We start from the raw sequence: 19,367 nt of genomic DNA on the forward strand, positions 1-19,367 counted from the left end.
AAATAAAAAGTATGGGTCTTAAATAAATTATGGAAAGTCACAAGAAAAATGAATTCAATCTTGAAAATGGAAGGAAGGGCAGGAGAAAAATATCACCCATGAAAAATTATTGTGAGTAAAAACAAAACAAAATAAAGTATCTAAAATATATTAAAATTTATCAGCTATAATAAATATGAATGTAAATAGGATTAACTCATTGATCAAAAGATAGACTCTCAGATTGAATATAAAAGGATCCAATAAAAGCAGGTCCACAAGACATGTATTTAAATTAAAAGTACATGGGCCGGCCCCGTGGCTTAGCAGTTAAGTGCGCGCGCTCTGCTGCTGGTGGCCCGGGTGCAGATCGTGGGCGCGCACAGACGCACCGCTTCTCTGGCCATGCTGAGGCCGTGTCCCACATACAGCAACTAGAAGGATGTGCAGCTATGACATACAACTATCTACTGAGGCTTTGGGGGAAAATAAATAAATAAATAAATAAAATTTAAAAGTACAGAAAAGTTTGAGAATAAAGGAAAGAAAAAGTTCTACCACAAAAATATCTTTGCAAAATTTGGGTTAGTAGTTTATTAAATATGAAACAAGATCAGTTTTAAGGGGAACATTTTTAAAGGACAAAGAGGCGTACTCTTGAATAAAGAGAATAATAGGTCAGTGCCACATACTGGTTCTTTAAAAATATCAAAAAGATGCACACACCTCTGGAAAGACTGAGCAAACGAAAAAGAAGAGAGAAAGAACAGGGTGAAATGAAGATATTTGAAAAATAGTAAAAATATCACTGTGAATAATTATCTGCTATTACATTGTAAAATCTGGATAAAATCTAGATAAAAATGTAAAATGCTCACACTGATGATAAAGAAAGTAGGTAATTTCAATAGAAAATTAAATATTTTAAAAATAGAACATTATCAATCCCTCCTCCGCATACATGTACAAAAGTCCTGTATCTAACAGAATTTAAAGGAATTTTTTCTTTCAAACATTCAGGGAATTGTTAATCCCTATCTTATATAAATTGTTCTAGAGGAGAAAAAGAGAGAGAAAGAAATCTTCCCTTCTTTTTTTGTGAGACTAAATAAAAACTGGATTCCAAAATCAGAAAGGAAAGCATAAGCAAAGGTAGTCCAATTTATTGGCATAAAGCCAGAAATTTTAAATAAAATATATGACCTAATTAAAACATTCATTAAATAATATTTTAAGATAGAATGGAGTTTATCCCAGGAACACAAGGAACAATTTAAAAACAGAAACTATATTACTGTAGTTTACTACATAAAGTACTGAAAAAAAATTATGTTAATAGACTTGTAAAAGGCATTTAACATTGTTCAGCATTTGCTAAGATAAAAAATTATCAGAAAACTAGAAGTAGAAGACGACTTCCTAAACTTGAAAAAGTTATAGATAAAATCCTTCAACAGACATCTTACTCCACATAAATCTTTGGCTTGCTTTAACACTGAAAAGCTGACAATTTTGTTATCACTATTACTGCTCAATATAGTTTTAGAGGTACCAACCAACACAATAGGACAGGAAAAACCAAAATGAAACAATAAATAAATAAATAAAATGGAAAAGGAAGAAATAAAACTCTCATTTATAGTGCAAAATATGATCACTTAGATAGAAAACTCAACACACTCCACATACAAATTATATAATCAGAGAGTTCAAGAAGTTCAAATTACAAAAATCAACAGCATTTCTATATATCAACAAAATATAAATGAAAAATTTAGTTGAAAATACAATAAAAGTTGCAATAAAATAAAAACTATGAATTAAAGAATTAACCTATCAGAACTCCCAAGAGTCTATGAGAAAGTTTTAAAAAATACACTTTGAATTCATGTGGAGAAAATCTTAAATAAATGTGGAGAAAACCTCATTCACAGAACAAATGACTTAAGATTGTAAAAAAATCTTAACTCATACTAAATGAATCTAAAAACTCAATTTAAATTCTAGATTTCAAGAAGGGCTTTTATTGAGGAATTTAATGACTTTTTCTTAATTTATATGGAAGGGTAAATTTCCATAGAAAGCTAAGGCAACTTTTAAAAATAAAAGCATGAAAGCAAAATCCATTATTTCAAAGTTAAAACATTCTATAAAGCCAAAATATTTAAAATGGGTGGTATTGCTGTGATAACAGAAAAAAAGATCAATGGAAAAGACTAGAGAACCCTCAAAAAATGCATGGAAACATGATAGAAGATAGAGCTGGCAACACAAACCAGTAAGTAAACAACATATTATTTAGATAGATGGTATTGGAAAAACTGGGGCTCTATGTTAAGAAAAATATAGTTTTATTCCTACCTTACACAACATAAATTGGGAACTAAAATAATGAAGCTAATAGGATAAAAATGTTAAGGAATATCTTTAGGGTGGAAAATAAGTACTTAAACACAAAAACATACAGAAATAATTGATTAATATATAGAATATTCAAAGCAATACTGAAAATCATTATGAAAATGTGAAACACACACCCATGCCCACACCTTCATGCCCCCCTCACCCAACACACACATAAAATAGTATCAGACAATTTAGAGGGGAGGAAACCTAACAACAAGTAAGCGTGTAAAGTCATGCTCTCTCTCACTATTAATCAGAAAAACAATAGTTAAACAATAACAAACATATCAGATTGGCAAATAATAAAACCTCAATCATTGCAAATATTGGTAGGATGCCGGGAAATGGGAAATTTTTAATAGACTTCTGATGTTAGTCCCTTAGTGACATGTTGAGTGCTTAGTAACATTAAATTCTCGTTTATCTTATTACCTGAAATCCATCCCAAACAAGATAAAATATATGCCCTTTTGGGGACATGTATAAGGATTTTCTTCGCTACATTATTTGCGGTAGTGGGGGAGTTGGAGGCTGCCTAGGGTAATGGAAATATGACATGTGGTGGATGCATCTATGGAATACTCTGTCGCAATCAAAAGCAAATTACAGGTACACACCATGATAAGAATGCATTTTAAAAGCATATTTTTGAATAAAAAAAGTTATGAATAAGAACAAGATTTGCAGTGCAATAATGTGTACATGAAATTAAAACACACACACATTCAAAACAACATTATATATTTTTCAAAGACTTGTGCGTAGCCAAGCATTTGTACCAAACACCTATGACATAAACTAAAAAGAATGAGAGGAGCCTCAGGGTGGAGAGAAAAATACAATAAAACCAGAAAGAACATGTGGCATAAACAACAAATATCTACTAAGAAGAAAAGTGCCTGAAACACGTACGAAGAAGGTCATTGATATCATGCTTGCTTTGAACATATTCATCTCAGATCAAATTAAATCCAGCTTGGCCCTTGCCTGCTAAAGCTGGCAGGAAATCTAATTTCAGTTACTTTTTTATGGTGACATTGCTGTTCTTGTTGATTTTACAAGAACCCCATATGTTTCTGTGACCCAATAAAATTTCTAGATGTTCTCACGACTTTAGCTTGCCATGGTCACTGATGCTCTTTAGCTTGCCTCCTCTCTGTCAGGGGCTAGACTTCATTTTTGCTTGGTACTACACCTCCTATGCATATGTTGCAGCAAGACCTGCTTTCTATAGCCTACCTTACTCTTGTTGGAAGTCCTTAACGTAGACATTGCCAACACCTCCCTCCCTGTGAGGTTGGCTCTTTCGTAGAGTCAAGTACTTCTCCATCCTCCATCCTCCCTACCAACCTCCATCACTTCTCCTTCCAGGGTAGCCCAGGACAAACACAATAAAATCGACTCTTGGAGTTATCAAGAAACTGAAGCATGGAACAGAAAAGCCCAACTCTCCTTTGAGTGAGGAAAAGATGGAGTGGAAGAAGGTGAGAATCTCCCCATTTTATATGGGTACACCTTATAGCTACCAGAACCTGGCACAAATGAATGTCTTCAGGGATCAGCCAAGCACAGACGTGAAGCAGGCTTCTTTGCTTTAGGACTTCCCATACCATTTATTTTGCTAAAGAATTGCAAGGGGGTCTCTGCACAAAATTTCACAAATTTATTTGTCCTTGGATATTTTTTTCTTAGAGTATATTATAAAAACATTTTGGGAAACTCCAGTTTGGGAAATTCTAAACTAAGGAATTGTTTTACTTCATTAGAGGTTGTCATTGTATAGTTAACTGCAACTCAGGAACTGAGTTACACATAAATTATTTGATTACGCAGAATGTATGCAAGCCCAGAATAGTCGTTCTTTCTAGTGTCATTCCTATATTATATATCTTCAATAATGAAACAATTATGTCTTCCAGTTTTTCCAGATTTGACAGAAGAAATTGATTCTGCCACATGGTTAACTAGGAATCAATAACACTTGATCTTATGTAATTCACTGGTGATTTGCTCAATTAGTTCTTACAGAAGCATGTTATTCACTCTATGGGGTGTAGGGTCATTTTGTCTTAAGTACAATTAAGAGATAAAAGCTAAGTTTTCCTTATAAGTGAAAATGTTTTTTCTCTTGTTATTACTGTTATTTACAGTAATATTAAGTGACAGGATCTTAATAACTGTCAATAAGTTAGTATTAGAGAACTTTTAGTTTAAACATAATTTTTGTGATAAAGGAACAGGCCTTTAATTGTCAGGTTCATGTCATAAATATGACCCACCTTAGCAACACATTTGAAGAGAAACAAGCTCAAAATGAATACAAATCCTTTTTAATTTGATTCGTTTGGTGATAATAATTTATGTTTACATATCCTGTATGTTAGTACAAAACAAATTTTTAATAGAATTCTAGACTGGAGTAAAACATGAGCTTAATTGCAAGGAGAAACATGTTAAAGACATCAAAATGCTTCCGGAATGCTTTTCATGGAAGGATGAGAAGCTAAGTGACGCTATGAACCTATTTTTCTCAATTTAGCTTGTGTTTTTGCCAAGAAATTAATTACATCTACTGCATTAATTTATGTGTGTGGGGGGAGGTGATAAAATGATAGATACATATATATGAGAACCCTCATTAAGCATAAACAATTATGCAATGACAAGATCATGGACTTGCATATACACCAAAAGATATATACAAAATTAAGCAGAGCAGCACAAATTTAGTAGCTAAAACCTGGAAACTACCCAATTATCCATCAACGGTGTAATGGATAAATCAATTGTGGTGTATCTATGTGTTGGAATATTACACAACAATGAAACTGAATGGACTAGAGATATATGTAACAACATGGACGAATTTCACAGATATAATATTATGTGAAATTAGTCAGACTCAAACAAATACATTTCATGTGTATGTGTGTGTATTCCCCTTAATACACTTTGCATAGGCAGGCATGAATAAATTATGATGTTAGAAGCCAAAATACCCTATAACTTTGTGGGGAAGGGAAGGGCACTGATTTAAAGAGGATACAGGTAGAGGTTGTCTTCTGGAGTGTGGGTAATATTCTCTTTTTTGACCTGAATTGTGGTTACAAGGGGGGATTCACATTGTAGATAATCCATTCCGCTTTACATTTATTTTGTGCACTCTCCTTATAAGTGTCATTTTTTAAAAAGAGTTTAACAATCCCATCTAAAAAAAATGGAGAACAGGTTTGGGAGGGTAGACCATTCTGATTTCAAATCCTGAATCTGCCACTCATTAGCTCCTGTGGCCTTGGGAAAACGTTATTTAACTCTCAGAATCTTGGTTTCCTCATTTGTGAAATGGAATTTATTATAACTACCTAGGATCGTGTCATAGGATTTAGTGGGATTCCATATAACAAGTTCCATCCATGCAGTGGGACTTAAATAAAATGAATGAAAGTTAACTCTTCCCCTTCTCAACTTTTAACATTCTATTTCATGACAGTATGCTGATAGCCATGAAAAGAAAGGCTATGTGGTCACACTCGTCTGCCATCTGAAAAAATGAGATTCTAAGCCAGCTGGGCTGAGAAAACAAAGTTCAACACATACTTGTTGATACCTGTGATTGCTTGACTACTGCCAATCTGTCCAGCATTAGCCCATCAGAAGGCACAAAGGAGGGCCTGATTACAAGATTGAGCAGATTACGAAGTCTTGGCTGAAAAACTTAATTTGATTCACAGACCAACGTTGATCTATCAATTCAATTCAGGGGTTAATGTTGATCTATCAATGAGCTAAGAATCCATGGCTTCTTTTGGATCAAAATCTTCACTCTCAAGAAATTCTCAAGTTTGCTCTTTTTTGCATGTTTATATCATGCATTTGACTTTTACATTCAGAGACAATTATTATGAGAAATGATAGGTTAACATGGTAAAAGTCAACTAATCTATTGATTAGTTCAACCAACAAATATTTATTAAGCACTGATTTTGTGCTGAATCACAGTTCAGTTTTGGTTTGAGGACATGAGCAGTTGTTAATGCATATCTAAAGAAAGTCAAGTTCAATAAACCTCTGGTTCAATCACATAGGCTTTCTTAGAGTCTTCTATATAAATAAAACTTACAAAGTTAATGTAAACTTGCAGCTTCATATACATTTTAAAAAGCTGTTTGATACCTCTGTGTGGAAGGTAGCCCACATATGATCATCATTGTTTCACAGAGAACTTTAACTTATATATGTATATAATCTTAACATATAACATATAATATAGCAGGAACTCAAACTGAAATTTCCTTATTTTAAACCCACAACCAGTTTGATTAATATTTATTCAGAAAAAAATGTAGTTTAAAAAAGGATGAAAAAAATTTTTTAAATAAATAATAAAAGATTTTATTTACGCATGCATTTTGTTTCATGTTATTTTTAAATGAAGCAAGGCATTGTGTTAGTGCATATTGCAAAATTGAGATAGTCCCTTAACCTCAATGAGTCTAATTATATTTAAAATAGTTTTGTCTTCTTAGAGTAGACAGAAAAAGCACATTAAACCAAACTTAATCTGTTTTGTTTTGTTTTTAACATCATGGTTCCGATGAAGATCACAGTTATTGGGCTATATAATGGCTGATTGAGGAATTCCTCTATACAGCTCACACTCCAATTACCTCCAAAGAAATAGGTGGCTCTCGCCAATCATGATGCTTAGGAACGAAGAGATTCCATTGGTAGCAGCTCATACTTAGATTCTTAACTTTGTTTTAAGCAATATTATTACAATGGCTGTGTGATACAGTTGTTAGGTTCTGAAGTCAGACTGCTGGGTTATATCCACAATTCTGTTTCTTACTAGCTGTGGGACTATGGACAATTAACTTACCGTCTGATAACTTCAGTTTTTTATGTCTGTATACTAGGAATTATGATAATGTCTACCTCATAAAATTATTGTGAGGACTAAATGAGATAACGGACAAAAAATGTTAGGTCAGCAATCTCTGACACTGAGTTTAGCACTTACTTTTGAGTAGGTTTAAAAAGTTATACTCCCAGATGAGCTGGATCTGGCCCAATATTATTTTTGCTTTAAACTTTTTATTTTGAGATAAATTTAGACTTACGGAAGAGTTCCAAAATAGTACCCAGATTGCATATACGTTTCACCCAGCGTCCCCTATGTTTACTTCTTGCATAACCATAGCACAGTATTAAAACTAAGAAATTAACATTAGAATATTAATAACTAGAGTCTTTATTTGATTTCACCAGCTTTTCCACTAATATTCTTTTTCTGTGTTAGTGTTAAATTCAACACCCACATTGCATTTAATTGTTACGTCATCTTAATCTCCTTCAAATCATGACAATTTCTTGTCTCTAATTCTCTACAATATATTTGCTTATATGTTCAGTTCTAGTATACCCCAGAATTGCCAACTCATATACCTCTGAAACCAAGTTTGCCATCTAGAGCACAATATTGATGTATGGTTCTTTTTTGTCTTTAACTTTATAATATCCAGTCAAAATACTGTGTTCTAAAGTTAACTAGGTCAGCTCCTTTCTTCCCTGAACCTTGCAGTACGGTTATGCAACACTTCTCTAGCACACTTAGGATTCATATGTCACTGTCTGCAGTCCATCTTGGGTTCCCCCACATCATGGTTGCTACTTTGAAGTGTATGTAGAGTGAAATTTATTATTTGTGGTATAAATTTGTATGGATTCTGCCAAAAACACCACAATTGTTCTATAAAACGTTCTACCTGCTACTAAATTCCTCCAAGTTGCCCTTTTGTAGTCAACCCAACAACTGGCAACACTGACCTGTTTTCCATCCATATGGTTTTGTTCTTTCCAGAATGTCATGTAAATAAAATGATATATATAATATGTAACATTTTGGGTCTTCCTACTTTCACTTAGAAAAAAGCCTCTGAGATTCATCCATGTTGTTGCATGAATCAATATTTTATTCCTTCTTTATTGATGAGTAGTATTTCATTGTGTGGATGTACCACAGTTTGTTCATCCATTCACTCCTTGAAAGATATCTGGGTTGTTTCCAATTTTGAGAGTTTATGAGAAAGTTGTTATAACATTTGTGTGCAGATTTTTGTGAACATAAGTTTTCATTCCTTTTGGAAAGATACCTAGGAATATGATTGCTGAATCACATAGTAAACATATATTTAAATATATAAGAAACCACCAAACTGTTTTCCAAAGTAGAAATACCAGCACAAATTCCCCTCAATAATGTGTGAGATTCCAGTTTCTCTACATTCTCACTAATAATCATCACGCTCTCTCTGCCATTCCAACAGTATGGCATCTCTTTGTGTTTTAATTTGAATGTTTCTAATAGCTAATGATGTTAACCATCTTTTCATATGCTTATTTGCATCCACATTTGTTCTTCCATGAAGTGTCTGTTCATCTTTTGCCCACTATTTTAAAATGAAACTTATAATTATTTGAGATAATTATATATTCATATACAGTTTTAAGAAATAATGCAAAGAGATCTCATATGCTTCTACCCAGTTTTCCCTAATGGTAACATCCTGTAAAACTATAGCACAACATCACATATCACACCAGGGTATTGGCATTTATATAGTCAAGATACAGAACATTGCCATAACCACAAGAATCTGTCATGTTGCCCTTTTAGCCATATCTACTTCCCTCCCACCATTATGTAATGGGCTCTCTGCCTCTAGTAATTTTCTTTGCTCTGAGTCTACTTTATCTGATATTAATATAACTACTCCTGCTTTCATTTTATTAATGTTTTCATGACACATCTTTCCCGTTCTTTCACTTTCAACCTGCTTATATCATTGTATTTGAAGGGAGTTTCCTGTAGATGGCATACAGTTGGATTATATTTTTTGTCTATCTTGTCAATTTCTGCTTTTAATTGTCAAATTCTGCCTTTTAATTATTTAGACCATTTTCATTTAATGTAATTATGGATATATTAGGGCTAAAGTCTTCTATTTTACTTTATGCTTTCTGTATGTTCTTTTTGCTCTTTGTCATCTGTTTTTTTTTTCCTGCTTTTCGTGTGTCAGTTTTTTAGGATTCCATTTTGATGTATCTATTTTGTTTTTGAATACATGTCTTTTTATACCCTTTTTAATGGTTGTTGTAGGTACTGTAGATACAAAACTTATCTCGGTCTACTGATGTCATGATTGTACCACTTCGAGTGAAGTGTAGAAACCTTACCTGCCTTTGGCTCCATTTATGCTCCTCTATTTATAATATAATTATCTTAAATATTTACTCTACATACATTTAGAATCACGTCTGACAGTGTCATACCTGTTGTTTCAACTGTCAAACAATTTAGAAAACTCAAGAAGAGAAGGAATGTGTATTGTTTTACCCGTATTTTTACTCTTTCTCCTCTTCTTTCTCTTTTCTTAGTGTTCCAAGATACCTTCTTTTATCATTTTCTTTCCTTTTCAGAAAATTTCCTTCAGTCATTCTTTTAGGGTAGGTCTGCTGGTAACACATTCTTTTAGTTTTGTTCAGCTGAGAATATCTTAGTTTGCCATTAATTTCTGAAAGATAAGTTCGCTGGTTTACAATTTTGAGTTGACAGTTCTTTTCTCTTGTCACTTGAAAAATGTTGTATCCCTTCCTTCTGGTCTCCATGGTTTCTGATGAGAAATATGCTGCTGCTAGAACTGTGCAATTAGTTGTATAGTTCTTCTATAGTTAAAGTGTCATTTCTCTCTCACTGCTTTTAAAGATTTTACTTTATCTTTTGTTTTCAGATGTTTGACTATTATATGACTTGGTGTGGGTTTTTTTGACTTTTTCCTATCTGAAGTTTTCTCAGCTTCTTGAATCTGAAGGCTTTGGTCTTTTGTCAACTATGGGAAATTTTCAGGCATTATTTTTTTGAGTGCCTTTTTAATTTCACTCTCTCCTCTCTTTCTGGAACTCTGATGACATGAACATTAGATCTTTTGTTACAGTCCTATAGATCTCTGAGGCTCTGTTCATTTTTTTTTCTCATTCAATTTTCTCTGTTGCTCAGATTAGGTAATTCCTATAGTTTTATCTTTCAGTTGACTGACAGCTTTATCATTATTGTCCTTTTTTATCTCTTATTCCTTCTTCTTAACTCTACTTTTTCTGAGATTGATATAGTCACTCTAGATTTCTTTTGGTTAATGCTGCATTGTATATATTTTCCAGCCATTTACTTTTAACCTATCTATGTATTTATAATTAAATTGATGTGTTATAAATAATGTACAGTTGATTCTTGCTTTTTTATCCAGCCTGACAGTGTCTGAGATATAACTGGGATTTTAGACCATTGAAATTTAATGTAATTATTGATAAGTTTGGATTACAATATACCATTTTACTAGCTATTTTCTATCTGGCAGTCTGTTCTTTTCTCTTGTCTCTTTCTCTACCTTCTCTTGGATTAATTGAGCATTTATTTATAATTAAGTTTTATCTTTGTATTGACTTATTTATGCCTCTTGGTATTTTTAGTGATATTCTCTAGGGTTTGCAATATTCATCTTTGATTAATCAGAGAATACCTTCAAATCATATGTATTGCTTAATGCATAGCATAAAGACCTTACAGCAGTATATTCCCGATTGCTTTCTCTCATCATCTGTGCTATTATTGTCACGTATGTCACTTTTTCATATGCTGTCAACATACAGCACATTACTATTATTTTTGTTTAGACAATGAGTTACCTATTAGAAAAAATTTAAATAACAAAAATATATTATTTCCCATCACTTATTGCACTTCAAAAACTCTTCAATTTTTGTGTAGGTTAATGTTGCATTTCTCATACTCCTTTTGTCTGAATAATTTTTTTAACATTTTTTGTACATTAAGTCCTCTCCCAATAAATTTCCTCAGTTTTGTTTGAGAAAAATCTTTATTTATCCTTTATTTTTGAAACATAGTTTCACTGGGTATAAATTCTGGGCTGACTTGTTTTTTCTGTCAGTAAAAAAAGAGATATCATTCTATTGTCTTCCAGCTTACGTGGTTTCTGATGAGACATCTATGTAATTTTTTTTTTTTTTTGGTCCCTCTCTATCTAATGTAGCTTTTTATATCTGGCTACCTTCAAGATTTTGATTTTTTTTATCTTCTGTTTTTTGCAGTTTGAATGTGTGTGGTGGGGTCTCTGTGTGTGTGTTTATATTTAATCTGCTTGGATTTCTCTCAGTGTCATATCTTGGATCTCTGGTTTCGTGTCCTTCATAAGTTTTGAACAACATTCAGTCATTATTTCTTTTTTCTTTTTTGTCTTTTTTTGTGAGGAAGATCAGCCCTGAGCTAACATCCATGTCAATCCTCCTCTTTTTGCTGAGGAAGACTAGCCCTGGGCTAACATCCGTGTCCATCTTCCTCCACTTTATATGGGACGCCGCCACAACGTGGCCGATAAGTGGTGCATCAGTGCGCGCCTGGGATCTGAACCTGGGCCGCCAGCAGCGGAGTGCCCGCACTTAACCGCTATGCCACGGGGCCAGCCCCAGTCATTACTTCTTCATATTTTAGTATGTTTTTTATGCTCTGTTCTTTCTCTTTTCTATTCTTGATATTCCTATTTGCAAAATGTTAGACCATTTAATATTGTCCCATAGCTCTTGGATGCTCTGCTCTTATTTTTTCACTCATTTTATTCTTTTTATTTCAATTTGTGTAATTTCTAGTAACTGTCTTGAAGTTCACTGATTTTTCCTCAGCTATGATTGATGTGTTCATTGAAGGTAGTCTTTATCTGTGTTGCTATTTTTCTTTTTACATTTCCGTGTGATTATTTCTTATAATTTATATCTCTCTGCTGAAATTACCCATCTGATCTTGTAGTTGTATACTTTTTCGGTTTGAGCAGAGGTTGGAAAATCTTTTTTGTAAATGATCAAATAGTAAATGTTTTATGCTTTGATGTCTATATGGTCTTTGTCATAACTATTCACCTCTCCTGTTGTAGCACAAAAGCAGCCATATATAATATATAATAGATAAATGAACATGATTGTGTTTCAATAAACATTTATTTAAGGATACCGAACTTTGAAATTCATCTAACTTTCACATGGCTTGAAATGTTATTCTTCTTTTGATTTTTCTCCCAAATATTTAAAAGTCTAAAACCTATTCTTAGCTCATGGCCCATACAAAAGCATGTTGTCGGCTGAATTTGGCCTTGGGGCTATAGTTTGCCAACCTTTATATTAGAGTCTTTAACACATTAATCATCATAATTTTAAATCCTCTGTTAGATAGTTCAAACATTTGTTTCATATATGAATCTAGCTCACATCTGAGACTGTTGTTTTTCTTGCTTTTTTGTATGCCTCATCACTTCTTGAATGACAGAAATCGTTTTGAGTCTGAAAATATGTACACTTGTTTTTCTGCCAAGCCCTTAGGATGGGATTTTAAAGTAAATCTAGTTAGGAGCTGAGCTAGTTTGGAGTGAGTTGCTATTATTTTTACACGTAGTCCACCACTAACTTCAGATTTCTCTCGTAATAACGAGTTTAACGTGGGGGCTAGTTTGCCAAATGTTAGCTCCACTCTCAGCTTTAGATCCTTTTTTTGTGTGCTATTCCTCAGAAAGCATCACTTTCCAAGCTCTTACCCCTCTTCTTACCCTGCCCGGCTATATTCTGCTGTTATTTGTTACACAATGCTTATCAGCTGAGCATTGGAAAGCAATGGTGGAGGGTGTTTTCTCTTGTTCTGGTAAAGCTTTGGTCTAGGCATGTGTCTTTTTGTCTTGGGGATGTGGGCTTCTCTGTATTCCTGGTTTTCTGCCAACTGTTGTTCTGGACCCAGTTTGCATTTCTGACCCTCCTCCAGGGTTAAGTTTATTATTTTCTCCACCCGCCGCAGAGAGTTTTCACCAGTACCCTAAGGGTGACGGTGTTTAGATTAAGGTTTTCTTTTCATAGGAGAAGTAGGGAAGAACCATCTGGGTGGAGGTTTATGTCCCTCCTGCAGTGATTGCTGTTCCCTCCCCCAGCTGTGCACAACAAGGGGAAATTTCTTAAGACTCTTTCTAATCTTTTCTGTAAGCACCTGGTGGGATTCGTGACGAGCCTGCAAAAGGGTACAGACTCCCCAGTTGCTGTGGCCATCAAATTTTCCTGGCCTTTGCACACTTGGCCCCTAACAATTCACCAACCACTCCAGCTAAACACTTCTTAGCAGTGAATAGTTTCATTGACTCCAGGTAACACAATGCTTCTGTTTCACATTGTGTTCTCCAGACACCTTTCTCTCCCTCGATTTTGATTGCCCTGTGACCTCAGCTCTCTCATAGTTGTAAGAAAAGCCATGAACTTACAGTTTGTCCAGCTTTTCTGTTGTTGTAAAGGTAGAAGTGAAGTTCTTTCCAGCTCTCAGCACCCGTAAGTGTAAACTAGAAGTTCCCAATACTCTTTTAATTTTAACTTGCTGATAAGACTTAGATAGAGAGTAATTCCCAATTAGTTATAATCATTTGGGGTGACCTGGTACAAAAACAGTTTATGATGATACATGGGTTTTATGTCTGCCTTTTTTGGGCCAGGATAGACTCTTCATCAAGGTATCTCCTTTTTGAAAGGAGAGAGTAGGCAGAATGAGTAAGAAAGTTTAGTTCAAGCATTCTGCTTGACTCAACATTATGAATGAGATTCTTTAGAGAATTACAGAATCTTGATACCGATATGGTGTGGGCATAAAGCCAACATTCAAATTATTAAAAGCTAGACGACTTCTGTGTCACCTTTCTTGGCCTTTGAGTCTGGTGAGCTACATCTTCAGCTGTTCCCCCTTGGGGCTCAGGGTCCAACTGTAGGTACATGCAGCAAAGCAGCAAGATGACAAACTCACACAACAGGTGAGGATCATTCTGCAAAGACTTAGCAGAATGTCTAGAACATATTGAGCATTTGGGGAATATTAGAGAGTAGTACTCTCAGAATGGCAGTTGTCTGCCTGTTTTTGTGTTTATCTTCTCCGTTAAATGGCTAATTCCTTGACAAAAGGGGCTGCATCTTAATTGTCTTTGCATCCAAAACACCAAGCCAAGGCCTTGTGCATAGTGAACACTTGATAAATATTAGTTAATTGCATTAAAAAACAATAAGTGATGGTCATGCTCAATTATGTTTGTCTCCTTGTCCCTACTGAAGCCTCCATGAAGGCCGAGATCTGTCAGCCTTTTTCTTCATTCTAGTCGAGCGTCTAATATTACATACGGCAAATTGTAGATGTTTCATAAATAGTGATTATTGGAAATAGTCTCTTTTGACAAATTTCCTCTGCTTACACATTTTTCACATGGCCAAAAATGGTTGCTCCAGTGTTTGAGCCCAGATGGGATTCTATATACATCATCAAATAAAAAAACAGGACTCGCATTTGAGTTTGTTTGCTATTGGAAGGGCTCTCTATTCCTTGAAAAATGTGTTATTTCCACCGACAGAATTACTTGTTACAGAACAGATATGTCTAGAGCCTCAGGATAGTTCACTCAAGAAGGAGGAACTCTGGACAAGGCTAAGCAAGTCAGAATTCTCAGGAAGAAGTCATTTACAGCTTTCAAGTATGCAGCTATACATTCTCATTAAATGTAATGTTGGCAGTAGTCAGTTCCACTTCACTGAACTTTTCCAACAATCCAATTTGAACAGTTCATAAGAATAATTGATACCCAACTCGTTGGAGACAGATATTAGACAAGTTGAAGAACTTAGCATTTATTTTAGATGAGTTTATAACCTAGTGGAAAGAACAAGGAATTTATCCTTGAAATGATATCACATGTAAAGTTTCATGGAGTGAATGTAAACAAAATTTGAACTGTCCCTAAAATGCCCATGTCTCCAATTCCAATACCAGGGGTAAATTGGTGCAAACTTTTTTGCAGAGTAGAAACAAAAAATACAAGCAAATATGAAAAGATAGGATATAGGAAATCATTTGTAGGGCTGATGAGATTTTAGACAACTTCTTCTTTTCCTCTGATATTTTTTTAATAAATTATGCAATGGATATTTTACTTTTGAGAGAATAAAGTATGAAGGATTAATAAATATCAGAAGGAATGACTTCCTAAATTAAGAGTATTTGGAGTAGATTAAAAGCATCTTTCCTTCATGAAGCAATTACTCCATGGCAAGTATTCTCCTATATTCTTTGTAGTTATTGCTCCATTTATTTCTCATAAAAACACTGTAAGTTGAAATATTCATCATGATCATTTTAGAGATGAGGAAACTAAGGCATGGAGAAGTTCAGCAAGCGAGTAAGTAAGGGAGCCAGGATTTGTACTCGGCAACCTGAATCTAGAGTCCATGCTCCTAACCATAGAGTGGAGGGTTGCCTGAGCCCACTCCCAGGCCTCGGTGGATCGTGGGAGACAAAAGGAAGCAATTTCATGAGAACTGACTCCTGGAGTAAGGGAGGCAGGTGAGAAGGCACAGAATTAATGTAAAGCTTATGAAAAGTGGAGGATATAAACCCCTGACTAACACTTTTTGGGCAAAGTCCAGTTGGAGCAATTCCGAGGGAGGAGGGAGGAGAATTCCTGTAAGATCCTCTGTCTAACAGGTGCAAATGTTCAGGCTTTGAGTGGGAAAGGTAAAAGTAGTGGAAGATCCCACTACTCTGAGATATAGAGACAATCCTGGATCCCACGTAAGTCCTTGTTTAACTATTTGGGTTCAGGTATGTTGTGGGGGCTAGAAGTTGGCAGAGTATCAAAGACCAAGAATAACAAGAAGCCTTTAAGATCAGGCATACAAATTTAGGTATTAGGGCTATGTAGCTGGAAACCACAGTTACATTTTTCACACATCAGATTGTTTCAAATTTAGTGTTCAATTGAAACTCTCTCTTACTGTGTCCACCTAAAGCCTTTGGAAACAACCAGTGGCTCATTAAAGAGCCTGGGAACACAATTTCAAAAGATACATACTCCGGAATCACAGAGCTAAAAGTAAAAATGCAATTAGGTAAATACCTGATAGAGTGATTTACCTAAATTACTAAGAAAGAACACTAACAAAGAAGAAAGCTGTTTGGAGACATAAGTACTAAATAGAATTGGATGTCTATTCTGTTTTCATTTTTGGAAGATGTCAGATATCTTTTCACTACAAAGGTGTATGCTTTTATGCACCACTTAAAACTTTCCTTAAAATCTGCAGGAAATATTAACTTGAATCCTGTGTTTGCTATATATCAATCATGGAACCTCATTACTACATACCTGACATTCTGACAGAAGCTAAAGAAAATTAGTCCCAACAGTTTAGCCATGCTTGCATTTAAGAGATCATGCTGAAGTCTTCTTCCCACCAGCCTGATTCTCCTTACATTCCAAAGGGAGAATAATGCAATCTATTTGTGGCTGCGTAAACTGCGTGAAATATTGAAGTAAAAGAATTACTTGCTCCTTGCAGAACAAGCCTGAGACTAGTGTATTCTATGGAGTAAGGAGCATAATTATTTCACCATGTGTTTCTTTACTAAAACATTTCTTATGAAGGGATAATTCCCATGTGGAACCAACTCCTGAAGAAAGTTCCTGATTCATCCCCATTAATAAAGCTGTCTTATATCTTCTGCGTGAGGCTATAGCTTTGCAGCAAGCTCTATATTTTATAACTAATTTGTAGCTGCTTGATACAAATACTGCTGAGCCTAGTAGCCATTTTTTTCCTCTGATCAAGCTTTCCCCTTTTTTAAACCTGTCAAATTGAAACCAGTCAAGAAGGTATAAATAATTACTGGTTGCTATATTTATTTAAGTGGGATCTTTCGCTAGGAGTGAGACCACATGCCTGGAACTTCACACATTTTCCGCTTCCACAGATGAGCCAGTCAGAGAATCTTAATTTGGAACTAACTAATGAACTGCAGAGGAAGATGAGAAACCTTTGAAGACACATTGGAGAATAGCCATTCAATGAAAAGAGTTAAAGATGAAGAGTCCACCAACCTCAGTCCTTGGAATAAACTTGCCTTTTCCCAGCTGGGGAGTTTTAGGCAAGGGCTGAAGTCTGCTGAGCCTCAATTTGCATTACTGGAAAGATGTAAAAAGGAGGCAAGACTCTTTTTTTCAAACGAAGTTATGTATTAAATTTCAAAATACTGTAAAATGCTGTATTATTATTATTGTTGTTGCTTTATCTTGTCCAATTATTATTTATTACACTTTATTCAGGTCAAAATGTCATGATAATTCACTCCTTCTATAGTTACGTGCACAAACATGAAGCCAACATTGTTCTAGGTCTGTCTACAGAGCAATCACCTCTCATGCAGTTCCAATGAGGGGATCAGGTGAAAACATAATATGTCAGGTCCAAGTGCTAAAAAGAAATAAAAAGAGCAAAGTAAGGAAAGAGTAGGTGATGAGGCAGGGTGCTATTTTGGATCAGATAAACAGGAAAGTCCTCTCTGATAAGGTAGCATTTGAGAAGAGATCACAAATAAGTGAGGGAGTGAGCCAACTAATGGAAGAGTGTTGCAGCAGAGGGAATAGAAAGTGCAAAGGCACATAGGCATAAGCGTGTTTTGTGTGTTTCAAGATGAACAAGGAGGCCACTGTAGATGGAGCATGGTAAGCAAGGGACAACTTGTAGAAGACAAAGTCAGAAAGTTAGCACAGGGCGGGATGATGTAGGCCCTGTATGCCAAGTTTAGGAGTTGGGATTTTATTCTGGGAGAGATGTGAAACATTGGAGGGTTTTGAGCAGAGGTGTGACTTCATGTGACATGGCTGTTTCTATTTTGTGCAGAAGAGACTACAAAAGGGCAAGAGTGGAAGCAATTATAAACAAAAGACCAGATGACAGGTGATGGAAGTAGTGGAGATGGTGACGGGTGATCAGATTCTGAATACATCCTGAAAGACTGCATTGTAGGCGTGAAAGCAACAGTAGTCAATTGACATGGCTGCTTATAGAGATTATAGGCGATTAATTTGAAATGACACTCCCAACCCACATGAGTGTTTGTTCTAAGAGGCATACTGAGTTTAGTTTACTTCTATTTTACTTGAGTTGACTTGACTTTTATTCTACTTTTACTTTATTTTCACCTTGCTTTTATTTTATTTTAATATTTGAGGATCTCATGTGCAGAGAATTGAATTAATTGCATGTCTGTTTCTGGAACAACATCATCACTAAGGAAAGCAAACCGTTTTACCTTAATTAATTTTACTTTAATATTTTAACCCTCTCATCTGTGATTCTTGTTCCCATTTTCACCTTTTCTCTCTAGTACATGACAAAATATATCTGATATTTGTCTCTGTATATTTATCTTTGAAAAATACGTAGTGTTGTTTGTAAATCTATGCCTAAAATTGTACATAAATAATATTGTACTACAGATTGTATTTTCTTCTTTCTTTTTTGAAATAACACTGTATTTTAAAGAATTTATTCATGTTGCTTTATACGCTTTTAGTTCATTGAGTGCTGCAGAGCATCCCATACAACCCTGTTTGCCTCGTCCACTCTCCTGGTTATCTAGTGGTCTGTATAGGTAATGGTGCTGTGAGGAATATCCTTTTACGTGTCTTTTTATAGTTTTGCGTGGCAATTTCTCTGGAGGATATGACCAGTAATTAGTTTTTATTTAAATATATTATTTATCAAAATATTCACAACGAATTATATACAACCAATAATCATTTCATATTTACAACAGAGAACAAGGGTGTTTGGTCAATTTTTAGTGGATTAATAAGCAAAGTTTATTTTCATTGATATAAGAAGAATTTAGAAGGTTATAGAATGCTTCAGTGCTCAGCTTTGGAAATTAAGACTTGAGAGTAAGAATTCTACCTGGAAGATAAAATGAAAATAAATCTTTCATTTATGAGAATGAAAAAAGCAGAATGAAAGATAGTGACAATCATTCTAAATTCCAGATTATATTACATCAGAATCAGATTCATTCC

Source organism: Ceratotherium simum, chromosome 5, assembly GCF_057802395.1.
Source record: "Ceratotherium simum simum isolate JZ-2026a chromosome 5, ASM5780239v1, whole genome shotgun sequence".
NCBI lineage: Eukaryota > Metazoa > Chordata > Mammalia > Perissodactyla > Rhinocerotidae > Ceratotherium > Ceratotherium simum.